This window comes from Rhinichthys klamathensis, unplaced genomic scaffold, assembly GCF_029890125.1.
Source record: "Rhinichthys klamathensis goyatoka isolate OS25496 unplaced genomic scaffold, OSU_Roscu_1.1 h1tg000068l_1, whole genome shotgun sequence".
In the NCBI taxonomy this organism is placed as follows: Eukaryota; Metazoa; Chordata; class Actinopteri; order Cypriniformes; family Leuciscidae; genus Rhinichthys; species Rhinichthys klamathensis.
In genome coordinates, this window is record NW_026606611.1 from 4,331,240 (window position 1) to 4,350,574 (window position 19,335).

The following is a 19,335-nucleotide window of genomic DNA, read 5'->3' on the forward strand; positions in this document are numbered from 1 at the left end:
ATTACCTTGAGCATGTCGTCATTCCAGGAAGTTTGTGCGGCCAGGGTGCGATGCATGAGAGCATACTCGGCAGCGGTTGATTTTCCCCGCGTGAGCTCCAGTAAGCGATCGCCCCTGCTCTTTCCCTCCCTGGAGTGCTCGAAGACCTCCCTGAGGCGTTGAAGAAACACCTGAAAGGACGGAAATGCTGAACCATCGACTCTCCATACGGCCGTCATCCATTCCAACGCCCTCCCCGTCAGTAACGAACACATAAAGCCAATCTTCCCTGCGTCGTTCGAATACAGCGCTGGTTGTTGCTCGATGTACAGTGAGCATTGGAGAATAAAGCCTTTACATTTGTCGGGATCCCCGTCGAACTTTTGTGGGAGCGCTAGACGAGGAGTCGCGGTGGGCGGGGCCATTGCGGGGCTGACAGCAGCGGCGACGGCTTGTGTGGGTGGTGGCACTGGTGACGAAGCTTGGAGACCTGGAACAGCTTTGACCAGCTCGTCCATCAGCGAGGTGAGATGACTTAGCTGATGATGGTGGGCAGCGATCCGGTCAGCTTGGGCTGAATAGGCGGCGGACGAGGTTGACATTGCTCCTGGATCTGGTTGCGGCGAAGTTTCCTGTTGTGAATCACCAGACTCAGAGAAATCCATATGCAGCATAAAGTTTATTAACAGATTAGTCAGACAGGCAGGGGTCAAAGACAGCAAACACAGCACTGGAGACAAGGCTTAATCGAGGTCGAATTACCAGGCAGAAGATTGGGGCAGGCAGAGAACAGGCAGAGTCCGTGAACCAGGCGGGGGTAACGTGGGCAGGCAGCAGGCAAGGAGAAATCCAAGACAGAATGGGTTGATAAACAGTCAGGCAGTCACTGGGTAATAACGCTCGGTAGTGTTCACAAAAGCAAAACAAAACTTCGCACTGAGAGCTGCAGCTGGGCATGGTGATCAGAGTCCGTGATGAGGCTTATGGGAAATGTAGTTCGAGTATGAGAGTCAATATTCGGGTGAGGGCTCCCTCTGCTGGCCAGAGAGGGAGGTTGCGGAGTCCGGGATTGGGACAGGCACATAGATATTTGAATTTTATTGACTGAAGGGGAAGTTATATGATAATTGTAAAATGTTGTTGTTGTTTTTGTTTTTTGGTTAAATATTATTATTGTATTTTAAATGCAATTTCATTTGCTCAATTTTTTATTTTCTCAGAATTGCCACCAATGTCCTCATGTCTAACTGCACTTTAACATAATTACTGGACAGAAAAGAACACTGTGTAGATGTTATGACTTTGGTATTTCAAGCCATTCAAAAGCAATACTAAGAAAAACAAAAAGCAGTTTTTTTATGGTAGATGCCATATTTAATTTTGCGATTAAAAAAAAGAGGCAGAGGAATAGAATTAGCCTATAGGCTACGGTCGTTTCAATAGGGCTAGTTCACCCAAAACTCAAAATTCTGTTATCATTTTCTCACGTTGTTTCAAACCTGTGTGACTTTCTTTCTTCTTCATAACACAAAAGAAGATATTTAAAGAACAGTTTTGGTTCCTCAACAACATTCCTCAAAATATCTTCTGTGTGCCACATCAGAAGACGTATATGTTTTGAAAGAGAGTAAGTAAATGACGCAGAATTTGTATTTTTGCATTGCGTTTAATGTTTAATGTAGCCTACCTATTTAGGCCAACTGGGCCTATATTCACAATAGGCTACAGCATGGTGTTGAGTGCCGTTTAAACTATCATTTAATAAGTAACCTTAGAACATCCTAAAACTTGTTAAATATACCCAAAGTAAAAGGTGACAATTGATTTAATTTCCGATGTCATCTCAATTCTACTCTGCTATTTTTAGAGTCGGTTAAATATATGCTGGAATTTGCCTTCGCATTTCTAATGGCGAGCCAACCACATGCATGTGGGAATCAAACGTTATTGCAGCAATTCAAAGCTGAGAGAGAGAGGCCGTGCGAGGCCAGACATTTGAGCTGTCATTCCTCGCGCGGGGGATTCAGCACCAACATTCCCGCGCGACGGGAGATAAGGAGCGGGTGTTTATGCACGGGTGACTGTGGAACCGGCAAACGTCCCAGTTAGCTCCATCCAAAACCATCTCGCCTGTGCACATCTGCCTCCATAGCCGCTGAAAGTTTGAAGCCTGTGTCTAATTATGTAGTTTTGAACTCGAAACATCACATCTAATTATGGCCAACGAGTCTTAAGCAGAAGAAGCCCCGATGAGAGACAGAGCTTTCCGTGACCAGAGAGCTCCAGTCCTGCACGACAGGTCCAGACCTCAGTCAGTCCCCCAGCACGAGTGGCTTGCGTGGGACGAGCAGCAGTTTATGGTTTATTCGGTTCTCCTCAAAGCACATGTGTCACGCTCAATGGAAAAAGAGCAGATAGACAGACAGACAGACACACACACACACACACACACACACACACACACACACACACACACACACACACACACACACACACACACACACACACACACACACACACACACACACACACACACACACACACACACACACACACACACACACACACACACACACACACACACACACACACACACACACACACACACACACACACACACACACAGAGATGACTGGACACTTGGCTTTGGCCAAATATAACTTCAAACCTCACAAGCAAAGGCATGTAGCTAATGGAACAGAAAATGGGTTTATCTATTTTTGGTCTTAACTGTGTTTGCCATATTAAACTAATCAACTGACAGAAAATTACCAAAGGCATAAACGCATGGAAAGATATAAAGATATACAAGATATAAAGCAGGTTGTAAACTTTGTGACACAGGGTTTGTCTTAACCCAGTCAACCAATTTGCCCATAGTTGTTTTCATGACCATGATCGAAATGTCTTTTTTGTTTGTTTGTCTATTCACAAAAGCAATCTAAAGGAAATTGTTACTGTAATAAATTGACATTTTGTCCATCATGTAGTCCATATGATAGTGGAACTCAAAAGGAGTTATTTAGTATGTCCTGGCTGCTCTATTTCATGCAGTGAAAGTGAATGGAGACAAATGTTGACAAGCTTAAAATGAATAAAATGACTCAAAGCTATTGTATGGCTTAATAAGCCTTGGAATATAGTTGTTTGGATTATGTTTATGATATTTTCACCAAAGGCGTAAAAAAAAAAAAATCTATCCAACACAAATCTAAATAGTTTCAACTAAGCATCAGTCAAAAGTACTAAGGAAATATTCAGTTAAGACAATGAAATGTGCCTATAGCAAACTACAGCCTAATAAGCTTTCACCAGTAACATGGTAAAACGGAGCTGTAAAGTAATTAATGATGATATCAAAAGTTTATTCAGCTCTATTACAGTTTGTTGCAGTGGGACGAACTTTAATTAAAATGTCTTACCCCATGGGTATTTTCAGAAATCATCCTCATTCCCAGCTGCATACTAAAGCACTTCGAGACAAAAAACCCAACGTTCCACAACCAAAGCTGAACTTTTGGTTACACTTTATTTTGATGGTCCCTTTTGAACATTCTGTTGACTATAAGTAACTTTGCAACTACATGTCAACTAACTCTCATTAGAGTATTAGTAGACTGTCTGCTTAATATCTGCCAACTCTTTATTGTGATGGTCCTCCAACAGACATTCTACTGACTATAAGTAACTTTGCAACTAACTTATTCTATCCCTAACCCTACCAGTCTACTAATACTCTACTAACACTCTAGTGAGAGTTAGTAGAGATGTAGGTGCAACGTTACTTATAGTCAACTGAATGTGTTAAAGGGACCATCCAAATAAAGTGAAACCGAACTTTTTAAATATTGTATGGGTGACATGACAACATTCTCATTATACAACATCACTATTGGTATTTATGAACAACAGCAGAACTGATATCTTTCTGACATTATTTTTTAATGTTATTTAAAGTACATTATAATAAATACTCTGCTTGTTACATAAGTGCGTGCAACATTACTGCTGTAAATAAATAAGTAGATTATCTTGATTACCTGAAATACAGGTGTAAATGGGGTGTACAACGTTTTGAGAATGTTCCAGAGGTAGTCGTCATTTTTTGGATAGTCGGATTGCTTTTGTAGTGTAGACGCTCATGTGGTCAAATGTGTTCTAACAGCCACAAAAGACCGCCTACTGACTTAATGCGTAAACATTATGGGAAGGGTGCTAGCCCGTAAGGTAATCAAGATCTGCCCAGACAGGATTAAACTTTGTTGGCTGGAGACCCAAGTTTGGTTTGAAGGCGAAAAACGTACCAAGCACAATGTTTTCACCATTCCTGATTTCTAACACGTACTCACAGCGTTCAACGTGTTCTTGCAGCTATCAGAGCATAAACAAAAACTGATGCTCTCCAAATGTTTTTTCAACTTCTCTGGGCGCATTCATATGTGAATTGCACAAGCTTATTTTGTCCATTTGAACAAAAGTCTTATACATTTACCTGCCCATAGACCCTCCCTTCCAAGAAATCAGGGTAGGGTTGCACCAGCCGTTTGTAAGTTCTTTATTAAATTGTAAGTAAAGATCACACTAGAGGCTTAGTAACTACTAGCTAGTTTGTAACTAACTCTGTACTTTATTCCGTTGCACCATTTGTTTGTAAGGTTGAACGTAGCTAGCTAGTAGGTCGTAAACTCTCCGTAAAGTAATGCGTAGTCGCATAATATGACGTTTAGCCTTGATGAACCAATAGTAGCCTTTAAATACGTGAGCAGAAGGTGTGTAGAAATGCTGTGAATTTCAGTTTATCCTTCATTCTAACTTCTTTTGCCTCACGTTACTAACGATAAAAATAAGTTTCCATTTAATACGATACTTGATCATGAATAACATAAGTGTTTTTATATATAAATAACATTCAGAAACTGTATTTGAAATGAAATTAATAAGGATCAATAAATAAATATAATACAAAAAACAAGAAATTACGTTCATTTATTATGACTGATATTTGACATGCACAACATGTTTAGGACGGGTTCGTGTTAAAGAGCTGCTAACAAAGTAATCTTTTCACATAATGTTCTCTCTATTAAAATGTAAGCGAGTGTAAATGTCATAATTATCATATGTCTAAAGAATTGAAGTCTGTCAGGTAAAAGAAGAGCTTATTGATGCAATTCAGTCTGTCTGATATTTTATTCCAACCGATAATCCCGATCGGAGGCTGCCGTAAATATTTAGTTGGAACGTAGAGTTACGTTTAAACTAAGTTTAATGGTGGAACGTAAAAATATTTAGTAGTGCGTAAATTGTAACTTAGTGCCCATTTACGTCAAAACTAGGCTAAGTTGTAACTTATGCACAGCTGGTCCAACCGGCCCCAGGACAGAAGGTTGGAAGTGGACAAATATATATTGATTAAAACACCAGGTGTAAACTATTATTTGTATCCCTCGTCTACTTGTGATCCGATCGACTATTATGTATTCTACGTTTGAGTGGCTACCCTCAAGGCGCAGACTTCGCTGTCAAGTGTGTAGGACCCAGAGGAGGAAGGTGACCTTTGTCCCCAGGGCTGTCCTGCAACTAAACTCCAAGTCACCATCCGCCCCCCAAATCTTTGAACTGCGCTAAACATGCCATAGACTGATGTACTCATCCTATCCACTTTTATTTTTATTTTTTATCTATCTATTTATTTTTTATTAATGATGTACTGTGTGTAGTTGAATGCTATTCCTTGTGTCATTTAAATTGCCCCTTGGGGATGAATAAAGTGATTTGAATTGAATTGAATTGAATTGAATTGACCAAAACGCATATTAATACCAGGTCTAAACAGGGCCATAGTGAGCATTGATGCTCCCTGGTTTTCACGGTGCATTGTAGGACTTTTTAGGGAGCGAACATTTCAGTGCACTAGTAGGATTTTGCAATTGAGACAGCCCTTAAAATGGCCGACTCCCTGATCAGTGCCCTGACTACTGAACTAGGAGCTGAAGTTCAAATCTCAGGGAAGGAGGAGGTGGGAACTGGCAAACGGTGAACATAAGTCCCTGTAAAGTCAAAATTAAGTATGTGTTCTGAGTTTGTCACACCACAGAAAAATGTGTTATTAGCCACCCAGACAAATTTGAATGATAAAAAAAGCCGGCAAGTACATAAAATAAGCTATCAAAATCTTGAAAATATGAGCAGCTCTCTCTGCTCTCAAACGCTGGGGGCGTGTCCGCTGGCTGCGCTGAAACCACGCCCACTAGCGGGAAAGCTGCCGACGGTGATATTAGCTACTGCTTTCGGGACGGGAGGATGAAGTTTTTAGGACATTTAAATAAAGACACCGATCTGTTTTGTACATGATCACATCCAGGTAGTAGCCTACGCATTTCCGTGTCGAAGGCATAGCTAGCTAGCAAACTGTAGGCTGTAGTAACTAATAGTACTGACAGTAACTCTATTGGTAGGGGAGGGGCCAGCCAGCCTCAGTGGCTCCAGTGCGTCATCAAGTAGGGGCGTGTCCAGGAGCTCAGGGGCTCCAGTGCGTCATCGAGCCCTGTTTTAGCCCCGCCCAAAAAATCCGGAAAATAGCAATGGTGAAAAACTGTTTAACGGTCTAACTCCACAATTCAGTAATTCACAGTTCACAGTCTTTGTAATATGTTTTAGCAATACATTTCTAACATTTATAATGGGTTTAGATTTTTTTTTTTTTTAGAATTGCCTTTACAGGGACTTTAAAGGGTTAGTTCACCCAAAAATGAAAATTATTTCATTAATGATTCACCCTCATGTCGTTCCAAGCCCATAAGACCTCCGTTCATCTTCGGAACACAGTTTAAGATATTTTAGATTTAGTCCGAGAGTTTGTATTTTCGATGCTTCAAAACATTCTAACTAACCCACTGATGTCACATGGACTACTTTGATGATGTCTTTATTTCCTTTCTGGACAAGGACAGTATACCGTACACATTTTCAATGGTAGGACAGAAAACTCTCGGACTAAGGGTGCTTCTCAATATCCCTCCTCGTCTCCTCGATCCTCCGTCCTCCATCCTATGACCCGGAAACCAATCGAGCTCAGCCATCTTGAAGGACATCTCAATTCTCTAATTGCACCGCGAGGAGGCAAGGATCGAGGAGTGAGGAGGCTTCCAGAGGAGCTATGAGCGAGGATACACAGGTGTACCCTTTGCGGAAGAGTTTTATCGACTAAACATGACGCACGTATCAATTCTCCTCCCCCTTCACATCTGTCACAATCATTTGAATTTATACTTTACTTTTGTAGTTTATAAACCACACAACCAGGGCTTGACATTAACTTTTTTGCTCACTAGCCAATGTGGCTAGTGGTTTTCCAAAGTTACTAGCCACACAGCATTTTTACTAGCCACATTTTTGTTGTTGTGAAATTACCTGATTAAAGTTGACTATGGCGTGCTAAAATTTACTTGAACTAGATTTACAACCCTTTTAAATCTAAAACCACTGTACACACGCAAATCAAGACTAGGTATAACAATACAGGTCATTATCATTAGCTCTGATAAGGTTGTGTGTAAAGCTCCTTTAAAGCTCCTATAAAACCATGTATTAAGATGAAGACATAGCTTCTTATTGCATAATAAAAGTGGTGCATGGATGTAGAAGATTAATAAAAAATATAAAAAACTAAACAAAAAACCTTTAGCATTAGAAACACTGTCTGTTTAAATATCAGAATCAGAATTACTTTATTGAGCCCCGATGGGAAATTCTTTGTTACAAGTTGCGTTTTCTGTGTCTTTGCACACCAGAAACGTGTCTGACTGGTGTCTGCTGGTAACGTACATGGAGGGCTATCTCGGGATTCGGGCGTTGCAGCATAGACGGCAAAATAGGCTATAAGAATATTTCGTTCTGTATTGACAGGTGCAATATTTGATTTTTTTTTTTATTATATCTGCATTTGCCAAAACCTATGGACTTTCAAACATAAAAATGCCATTTATTAATATGTGTTCGTGTCAACATGACATATTTTCCTATTCTATTTAGCCTGGAAACGCTTCCAACAGGCTTGCGTGTCGCGTGAGAAATAGGCGTCGGTTTTTTTTCTAGCATGCACGCGTTTTCGGCGCGGCTCGAGACGCGCGTCACGCAGGCAGTGTGCAAGTTCTAACCTGTTAACATGGGAGCCGAAATAAAAACGGACACACCACGCAGCTGAGACGCGCACGCCACGCAGCCAGTGCGCTTCAGATGCCTTTTGAAAAGACTACAATTATTCAACCCGCCAAAGTGGCTAGTTGAAGTGACTGTGTTACCCGCCACGAGCAAAATCCACCCGCATTTGGCGGGTTGGCGGGTGTTAATGTCAAGCCCTGCACACAACTCACATATTTCAACAAGGTATCTTGCTTTATTATTATCTATTATGAATTTCTTAAATAAACAAACTTTAACAACATAAGGGCAGATCCTTTGAGCGCTGCTGATGACGCAGTGAAGTGACGCTCGAGTGATCAAGTACTCCAATGTATAAAAAAGCTTTCATTCGATTCCTCCGTCCTCATTTTTTTTCCTTGGCACATCCAACTGTTTACTTCATCAATGCATTGGCACAGGGAGTCAATGGAGCTGTAGTCGTTAGGCGATAGGGCTAAGTAGAGCTGTGTGTCGTCTGCATAGCTGTGGTAAGCAGTGTTGAGCATGTTACTTAAAAAAAGTAATTAGTTATAGTTACTAGTTACTTCTCACAAATAGTAACTGAGTTCGTAACTGAGTTACATCATTATAAAAGTAACTAATTACCAGAGAAAGTAACTATTGCGTTACTTAAAAAAAAAAAAAAAATCAAATAGGCCTATGTCAAATAATTTGGATGCCCCCAGTATTAAATATGTTAAATTAATGAAATGGACACTTAATAGTGTAGATTAGTGTTCAATGTTTTATAATAATAATTTATTCTATTTTAATGTTGCTGTGGGACAATGTGAGAGACGCCTATTAAATTCAATATATTATTCTAAATATTAGCATTACTATAGTAGAACAATAAAACATTATAGATGGTTTACTTAATATCGCACAGACCCCAACTGGCCAACAAATAAGTTTAAAAATAAATTATGCTTCTTAAGAAATGTACCAAAAATGAATAAATAATAATAAAAAATATACATACTCTTTGTGCATATTAAAATGATAAAACTGTTACACAACTTCACAACTAGTAGACATACTGTAGCCTGAGTATTTTCTTCCTAACAAAAGTAAACAGTTTAACAAGTGCTCTCTCAATATAATACTGAACAATTTAGCAAAAAAAAATATAATACTAAAATATAATATTTTGGGGGTTTATTTTTATAACCTATAGCGAACGTCATCATCTGAGGTTATTTAAGCCAAATTCTAGACATGTTTGCCGCACGTGTTTACAACCGGTCAAACAAAGATGTTTTCTGTGAATGTTCCCTGCAGGTTATTTTCGGGTTTATTTTATAACCTAAACAGAACGTTACCTGACGGTAATTTTTTAGATTTTATTTGTATAACCATGTAAATTAATTAACGTTGCAGATATGTGTCATTTATTTATAAACAAACTATATAATGCTCGGACACCCTCGGTCTCTCTTGCGCAACTGTTGAGCGCGCTCTCGGACACACTCGGTCTCTCTCGCGCATTGAGCGCGCTCGCGCCAATCGCTTCGCTTTTGTCCACTCCGGCGCCTCATAAACACACACACACACACACACACACCAGAGAAAAAAACTTTGCAGGTCCTATGGCGGAGAGAGAGCCTACTCGGATGCAAGCCGCTTCAGTGAGTTCAATTATAGTAACGCCACATTTTTTTTTGTCAGTAACGGTAACTGCGTTGTAACGGGGGAAACAGTAATTCGTTTGATTACTCGTTACTGAAAAAGATAACGCCGTTAGTAACGCCGTTTATTTATAACGCCGTTATTCCCATCACTGGTGGTAAGCAATTTGGTTCTTTCTCAATATTTGGCTCATTGGTAGCATATACAGGTTAAATAGGAGTGGCGCAAGAATTGAGCCTTGAGGGACTCAGCATGTCATGGATGACCACTCAGACTTATGGTCTCCTAAACTCACATAATAACCTCTCCCTTCTAAGTATGACCTGAACCATTTTAGGACTATCCCAGAAAGCCCCAGCCAGTTTCCCAGTCTGTCAAGAAGTATGTTATGATCGACAGTGTCAAATGCAGCACTGAGGTCGAGTAGTACCAGTACTGATAATTTGCCTGTATCAGTATTTAAGCGAATATCGTTTACTATCTTTATGAGCACCGTCTCTGTGCTGTGATGCGGTCGGAAACCAGATTGAAAATTGTCAAAGTATCCATTCAAGCTTAAGAAAACAAGATTTGAGATCGGTCTATAGTTGCTTAATATGGTCTTATTCAGATTGCTCTGAATAAGAGGGGCTTGACAACTGCAGTTTTCAGGGAGTTTGGAAAACTCCCAGAGAGAAGTGAGGCATTTACTACTTCTAGGAGATCTGCTTCTAAGCTGTTTAACAAAAATATGTGGGAAGTGCATCAAGGGCACAGGTTGATGTTTTAAGGTGCAGTACAGTTTCTTCCAAAATTTTGCCATCAATTTCTTCGAAATCAGACACAGTAACTACTTTCTCCGGTTGTGGTCTGATCTGTCTGACCCCAGTGCAACTCAAGGATGTGCTGATCACCGCAAGACAGACAGACTTGCAGATTAAAAGTGAAACGATGTTTAATAAACGATGAGCAGAAAAGCATAACAGTTTGTAATGCTAACACAAACACAAACAACAACTGACAAAGAACTCATGAGACAGCGGAACTTAAGTACAGACTCAAACAAGATAATATATCAAACACAGCTGATAACAAGGAGGAACTAATAATGACTGTAACCATGGAAACATATAGGGCTCTATCTTGCACTCGGCGCAAATGACTTTGTACACTGACGCATGTATTATTCCTATTTTGCACCCGCGCAAAGCGGGCTTTTCCCTCCACAGACACACGTCGGTTAACTAAGAAATACACTTGCGCTCCCCGGGGCGGTTCAGCGCAAAGAGGAGGCGTGTTCCGGCGCAAACTTTCCCTCATGCTATTTTGCTGTTCTATAAAACAATTGCGCCACTGCCCAGAAAAAAACTAGTCTAAAGTCAGTGGGGCGTTGCGCGTTGTTCATTATACTATTTTAAGGGCGCATGCTTGGCCATAATCAATGTAGCGTGTGCACAACGCGCATACACTTTGATTCTCTCATCTAAGCAGCAGTTTTCATTTTTGCAAATCATACATTATTACGATAGATAGATAGATAGATAGATAGATAGATAGATAGATAGATAGATAGATAGATAGATAGATAGATAGATAGATAGATAGATAGATAGACAATTTATTATAAAAGCATACATGTAGCTTACACATTTACCCAAATTATCATACGCCTGTTTAACAGAAGTTAATTTGGGTGGGTTTCTCCATCCCCAATGTCACTTCTCTGTGTTTTACGGCCCTGACGAGAACGTTGCACTCCTCGGCTGTGAACCGCTCCTGGCGCGCGCCTGGCAAATCCGCCGTTATAATAGGAATCCGCTTTAGAACAAGCGCGCCTGCTCTTAAAGGGAAGGTGAGATGACGCTCTGATTGGTTTATTTCACGTTACGCCCAAACCACACCTATGAATAATGAAGCTACTTCAGACCAACCCCTTTTAGATTTGCGCCAGGCGCAAGAGGCATTTATCCCGCCGGGAAAATAGCAACAGCGCCGGGATCCGCCCACAAAGTTACTTGCGCTTTGCGCTTTGACACTTGCGTTTCAGATCGTTAAAATAGGGCCCATAGAGTGGCGGGAAATTCAAACTAGGAACACATGTGACTAATGAATACAAACTAAAAGTCCAAGAAAACTGAAACTAACTGAACATAAGTGTGACACACGCTGAGTTAGACAAGTATTTACACTACAAAATAAATAAATAAATAAAAATAAGTAGGCCTATCTTTCCATTAAAAATACACTGTATAAACATACTAAAATATAGTTAACCTTAGACCAAACTGCATAAATTAGATACTTTTTTGCTAGATATCTCAAGTAAGTAACTTTGCTCTGAAAAGCATATTATATGGCTTTTACAGCTATTTTGATATAGTATTCTAAAACAAGGATACTGAATGAATTTTAGCAATGTAATCTGACAGCACAAATGGCATTTATAGTCCGTATCTCATATTTTCCTAATGTCTTATAGCCTGTAGTGTTAAACATGGTCTCACGTTTATGGAAATTATATGCAGATGATGTTAGGCATAATAAAACTAGGCATTGCAAGCTCCATGTTTGGTTATTTCGTGGAGGAGACGGCGGTGGGGGTGGAGATGCATGTACGCACAATCTTCCACTGAATGGGTTTTATAAAGAGAATTTTTCACAGGTTCTGAAAACTTTTGCCTGGGGCCTCATGTACAAAACCTTCCATAGATTTTTTCCTGAAAGAGTGCGTACGCAGGTTCTAGTGCGCGGACGGTGTGCACATGTTTACGCTACGTTTATTATTTATAAATCCTGATATGTACGTTGAAAATTGTGTATGTACATTTCAATGCCTTTTTTGTGTGTATGCAATGTTTATACATCAGGCCCCTGGTCCTCTCTCGTCGTCACTCCTCTTTTCATCCTTCCGGAGATTCTCTGTGGAAATCGAGACTGATGTGGCGCACATTAACACTCGTGCCACTGGCCTCGCTCCATTCCCACAGCTCTTGGCCCCTTGCCTGGTCACCCGAGGGTCAATTTGCCAGATTCTTGCATGGTCAGAATAAGATTCCAATGGATGGCATTGGCTTGTCATTCTCAATTTGCTTCTAACCTTCACTTAGGGCGTTTCACACCTGAAAGTCCGCACCAAGGTCCGAACCAAAGTTCACGTTTTGATACATTTTATACTTTCAGAAAGTTTTGGTTTGGTTTCACACTGCAATTATGCGAGCGCACTAAAGAACTTTACGTGACATACTTGCGTCCTGTCGTCATCATGTATATGGGCTGCATCTTGACATTGATTGGTTTGTAAATGGACGTGCGTCTGACGTCAGCGTGTTGTCAATTTGGCGGGTAACTTTGACAACATGAATGAACAGACACATGTCGTTGCAACTATATTGTTATTTTTATGGCATAATTACCTGCAGCACCAACTATACACAAGGCTAGTTCAAATTCGCCAAATGAACGTCCTCGTCGTGCGAACATTTTATCGAGTTGACTTCTTATTATGTCATAAGACCATACTTCAATTAAAAACCTCGTCTCCTCCTCTCCCCATGTGCTACCACGGCTCATTTTTCCTGCCACCTTCTGGGAACCACTAGCCTGACTTCGTCATACTCATATTCTAGTCAGAATGTGAGTCTGATACTGCTCCATAGGACTTTGATTATGAGGCGTGTCTTCACCGAACCAGGAAAAAACCCCTCTGCACTCAATTGGATAGACCTACAACCAATCAGAGCAACGCAGTAAGTCAGCTACATAGTTGCATAGCACAGTTGTCAACAGAACTCAACTGCACGCACGCTGGAAGAAGTAGTAAAATAATGAGTGTTGCTTCTTTTACTTGGTCCTCCATGAGTGCGACCAAAGGAGAAACCACAACGACCGCAGGGTTTTCATTGCGTCCCATCTTCTTAGTGACCATCGGAGCCAGCTGATAAATTAAACTTTTGCCGAATCCCGTAGGAAGGACGCCAAACACATCTTTCCGATCAACAAATGCATTGATTGCAGTTCTCTGTTCGTCTTTTAAAATGAATGTGCTGTCGATTTCTTTTACAACAGACGCGATAGCGGAATCTATACATCTCAATTCTCCAGCTGCAGTCATCTTTGAGGGAAACCAGTTCAACCCAAGCGCTCTTTGATAACGTGATGATTACGTAACTGCAGATCATCTGTCCATCATCGTAAAAAGCCCGCCCTGGCAATTTGATTGGCCCGACGATTTCTGAACCGATCATAATTACTCCTCAATGGATCGAGTCCAGACCGAACTTCCCGACCAAAAAATGTTGTGGGCGGGGTTCGGGCTGGCATCCAGGCAAGGGACCCACCGGAACTTCCTGTAAAAGGTCCGAAAGTCCGAACCATACAGAAATGCTTTCACACTAGAAACGAACCAAACCTTTGTTCAGTTTGATCCGGACCGAGACTACCTCTTTTCGTCGGACCGTGGTCCGGGGTAGGTTTCACACCTGTAATTTTGATTCGGACCAAACTGAAAAGTCCGATAGTCCGGACCAAACAAGGTAGGTGTGAAAGGGCCCTTAAACATCTAAACAGAACTCTGTAATGTCAAAACATTGTAATTTCAATTTGCTGGTCTAAATCATTACACAAAATGCAGGTATTTTATGTAAACTGTTTTATTATTTTTAACATACAAATTGCAAGGCAAATTCCCTTGATTGTAACCCCAGACTCTGAAATAAACAATGCTGAAAAATGTAACCCACAATTATGGTTTTCAAAGTCCTGATGTGGTATTTGTGAAGCTTCTGCCAAGTCTGTTTTCATGTTCTTCTCAAGTTACTGCCTAACATGAGTCTAAAACCCTCAGCCAGTTCAGAGATATATGCATTGAATTTGGCCTCCACAATTCATTCCTGCTTCAATAAAATGTTCCAAATTTAATGATGTCCTTAATAAATCAACCACTGATGAATTATCCCTAAAATGAACTGGCCCATGCCATCAGAATTCAATCACTTCCAAGCAATACGATGCAAGTGCTTTATTTTCTTCATCAAATTATCTCAGGTCACATGCTGAAATCCCCTCTATACATTTCCCTGGAACATCCCAAACAACACAGAGCTATAAGAGACAGCAATGCTGACACACGACACCAATGGTAGTCACCCTGGCAGAGCTGCTGGTCAACGTACTGTGCGCAATGGGACTAGTAGTGACTTCTCTCAAGAAAGTTTCCTTAGTCCAAGTGTGGCAAAGGACACTGGGAGAAAGGTGTGCTTTGGAAATGCATACAGTATAAATGCACACACACTAGTAAAACATTGTGTTGGCACTTTGCATTAAATATAATACTAGCTGGCTGATAAAAATATCAACCACAAGAGACTGAAGAAAACAGGCCCCAGCCTAATTGCATGCAAAATAAACATGATATTTGAGGCATTTTTCTAAGGCTGTCACGACATTGGCACTAGTTCAGTGGCATACTTGTAGTCTGCTTCATTTAGTGTCAACACTGACATTAGCTTCTAAAACCAATATCATACACATACATCATAAGTCACAAGTCACAGATTTGTTGATAAGGTTTCAATTTATTACATGCAGCTCAAATAGCATCTACTACACTTAGTAAATAACCTCAAATTTAAAAGATCTACAAAGTAGGTCAGGTCTGACCTTGTATTATAGGAATAGTTCACACAAAAATGAGAATACTGTCATAATTTCTTGCAAGTCATTTGGCTTAATGTTATGATGTTTTTTCATGTCACCTTATTGGATTTTGGCTCTTTATACATGGGTTGAATAATCACCCTTGAATTCATCATTCAAAGTATCCCTTAAGAATACTTGATAAACCACAGAGTTTTGTGGATTTATTTTATGTTACTTTTTATGCTCCTTTATGGAGCTTGAAACATTTGGACTGCATTGACTTTCAATGTAAGGACAAGAACAGCTGCAAACATATTTTGTGTTCTGCAGAAGAAAACATATTCGGAACAACATCATATGATGACAGATTATTCATTTTTGGGACAACTATCTCTTTAAGTCAGACATGTATTGTCAAAAGGTCACAAACACAAACTATTTCTGTCCTTTTTTCAATCTTGAGAAATCGATTTTACAAATACGTCACAAGATGTCTTACTCTCCAGGTTCCTGCTAAATTTCAGCAAACGGTTGCGTATAATATCATCTGTGTGATTGGTTTACAGCGCCCGTGGGTTTGAAGTACCTGCAACCTTTCCCAGTGTACCCACAGGGCCAAGTTCCTTTGCGATCGCCAAGGCTGCTCTGGATGTGTGTCAGCACAGCAAACGGGGTGGGCACGCCGCCAGTGTTGTGTTTGGCCAGATGCATTGAATGCTCGTGGGTTAACAGAACACCCACTTTTTTGAAGAGTGCTGGCAAGCATCTGCCAGGGTTGTCACACAGTGGGGTAATGATTTAGAGGCCCAAATTAGCTTTACACTGTACTTCATTTGTTCTTCCATGTTTATAGATCATTTGCAACCACCATCCCCACTTCTGCAGGGTCTCCGCACCCCCCTAACAGACCAACGACCTTCCCAGTCCAAACCATCACGTTCTCTCCGGACCAGCCCAGAAACAGAACAGCGCTGTAGATTACCGTACACAGGCCATCTGTGGGAGGTACATGATAAAATGAACAGCATTTAGGGACCCAAAAGTTGAAATTCTGTCATCATTTACTCACCCTCATGTCGTCCAAACTTGTATGGTTGTTATACAGTTATAAGATATTTTGAAGAATGTCTCCCACTTCAAATAGGGATTTTCTCAATTCTATTTTTTGTCTTGTTTTCCAGTTCAGATATTTAAATTTCCTCAAATCTAGATATGTTAACTTGAGAAGCTTAAGATATTAAGTTTTGTTTTCTTGAAAAATGGATCAAAATTAAGTGAGTTTATTCTTAAAACAAAAGGAAATGGGTCAGGAAAATATACTTAAAGGAGCTGTATGTAAGATTGTGGCCAAAACTAGTACTGCAATCACTTTCAAATTATTGTAGAGTGGTGTATCCCCTCCCCCTCCTCCCTGACTCGAGGTTGCCAGATCGGCTGCAGGATCCAGCAGGAACTTGACGAGCTGCAGCTGTGGTAACTAGAGCAGAGCTGGCAACCCGGATGCCGCAACACTACTGACTTCGTGATTGGTAGATAGGTGGAGGGTGGAGCATCAGACCAAAACACAACATGACAACATCAACATCAGTTGAGGGCTGCAACTGCACTTTTTAAATGACAATATCCTGGCCAGACTACTGTTGTCAGTGATATAAGTATTTGAAATGTACATGATTTCTTAATGTCTAGTGACATTTCAGGGCCATTTTATGATTAATTGAAATAAATTTCTTACATACAGCTCCTTTAAATGTATCTTGGTTTTAAGAATATTTAGTATTGGAAATCAAGACAAAAATACTGAATAAGAAAATATTCTTTTGCAGTGCAGTGGTTTTGTGTTCATACAGTGAGGGTACAATGTTGACTGAGTGTAAATGTAAAAAGGAAATGTAAAATGGCTGATTTTAACTCTGGATCAAATGAATGAAAGCACACCAAATACATACTCCCTCCATAATTATTAATCTGACACTTATTATATCTAACATAAAAAACATTTGGAATTAATATTTAGTAGTAGTATAATCTGTGCCTATAAATGAACAAATATTTAATTCCAGACTTTTGTGAAATTTTTACCAACGTGAAAGTAAGGGATCCATTTCCTCATCTGGCACTACCTCAGGTAACCCCATTCCTCTCGCCCTCACCTCAAATGCTATACTGGAGACTGACATAAAAGTCAGACTCAGATTTCCTCCTCAGCACTGGACAAAGTTCATTTTAGGAGAGATATTTTAATGAGTTCGCACTGATCTGCATAAGCCAGCGGGATCGGGCTCTCTGCAGGGTTCCTGAGATTCCAGCGACTGTTTCTCAATCTCCACTTGAGGCGAATCATTAGATATTAAACGAATCCTCTGTGCTCCCAGCTCTTTTACATTTCGAATGAAAATGAAACTTTGTAGCGCAGTGCACTTGCTGTGTTGGTTGCGTAATATGAGATAAGGAGATTGTTGTGGCATGGGAATGCACAGTGAGAACACTATTAGACCCAATGTGCATAATACTTGACATTGAAAAGTTAGCAATAATAACTTAATAACAGTAACAGATTAAGTGTTAGATGTTTTTGGCAGCAGGTGTGTTATTATCTCTCAGTGCTATTTTCATACATTATCATCTCTACACATCTTTTTCAATTGTGCATGTAGTTTTGACAGTATATTTAAAGGGATAGTTCACCCAAAATAGAAAATAATATCTCAAGTTTTCCAAACCTGTGTGAGTTTCTTTCTTCTGCTGAACACAAAAGAAGATATTATGAAGAATGCTGGTAATCAAACAGTTGACGTTAACCCTTGGCTTCAAAATACTATGGAATTCAATGGGTACTGCCAAGGTTACCAATATTTTTCAAAATATCTCCTTTTGTGTTCACCAGAAGAAAGAAACTCATATGGGAACAAAATGTAGGTAAATGATGACAGAATTATAATTTTTGGGTGAACTATCCCTTTACAGTAACAAAGTTTCATGGAATGTAATCAAAGGCATTGAAGGCAGTAGTATTAATGGTTGCAATGGTTGGAGAGTATTACTAGAAGTTGTTAAAGTTCTAACACAGGACACGGAAAACTAGCACTATTGAAAATAAACATAGAGGCTTTAGTAATAGTATTAGTAATGGTAGTAGAAGTAGAAGGAGTAGTATCAAAAGTAGTAGTTGTAGCAGTATAAATAGCAGCAGTGGTTGTTGTGGTTATGCTGTTGTTAGTGGTCACAGGGCTATGGCCACTGGTACCAGACCAATGTGGTGAGCTGAAACACAGTACAAGAATTTGAGGCTTAAATGTGGGCGAGATGCTGCAAAAACAAAAACTTTTAAGTATTTTGAAGCTGTTCTTGGCAACCATATGCCGACGAGCACCTTTACGGCCACTGATGAATTATTGTTTTTTCCGTGACAGCCAGGTTTACCAGACATCAACAACCCATGAGCTTTGAGTTACATCACATAAAACTGAGTCATTGGATAAGTTTAGTGCTGGAACGAAGTTTCTGCTCTCTGGTTACAAACATCTTTATTTTAACTGCGAATTCTCCATAATCTCAGTAATTCCTACATTTTAGTTTCACGCTCTCCTTACCTCTGATCCTTTGATTTGGGGTAGTTCGGATAATGAATGCTACCCAGAAAATGCCTGCTTTGTCCTCCACTTATCCACTCATTCAAACGCTTACATCTTGGCCTGGATATGCAGACGGTATGCGGAGTTGGGCTCCTCTTTGCCACTATCTTCTGGCACTTACTCCCTCGTGACTGAACGTGAGCCATCGAAGCCTCTACTTTGCTGCACATAAGCTGATTTCTGGAGCCTTGGGCCAGGCCTGCGGTTGGCAAAAGTAAGCCATTAATATCAACTTTGGTCTCAACGTAAAGTGAAAAATGTAGCCTGTCTATGTATGCAAAAACCTGATGGA

The 19,335-nt window shown here is 40.2% G+C and overlaps 1 protein-coding gene across 2 annotated transcripts in view; it reads right to left on the bottom strand.

The window, feature by feature from the left end:
- Window positions 1-19,145, bottom strand: part of cpeb4a (cytoplasmic polyadenylation element binding protein 4a) — a 117,175-nt gene extending 98,030 nt beyond the window's left edge. For both annotated transcript variants that reach the window (XM_056250322.1, XM_056250321.1), the window contains exon 1: window positions 19,002-19,145. The gene's annotated coding sequence lies outside the window, so the exon portion shown is untranslated. The remainder of the gene's footprint in view (window positions 1-19,001) is intronic.
- Window positions 19,146-19,335: the final 190 nt, after the last annotated feature.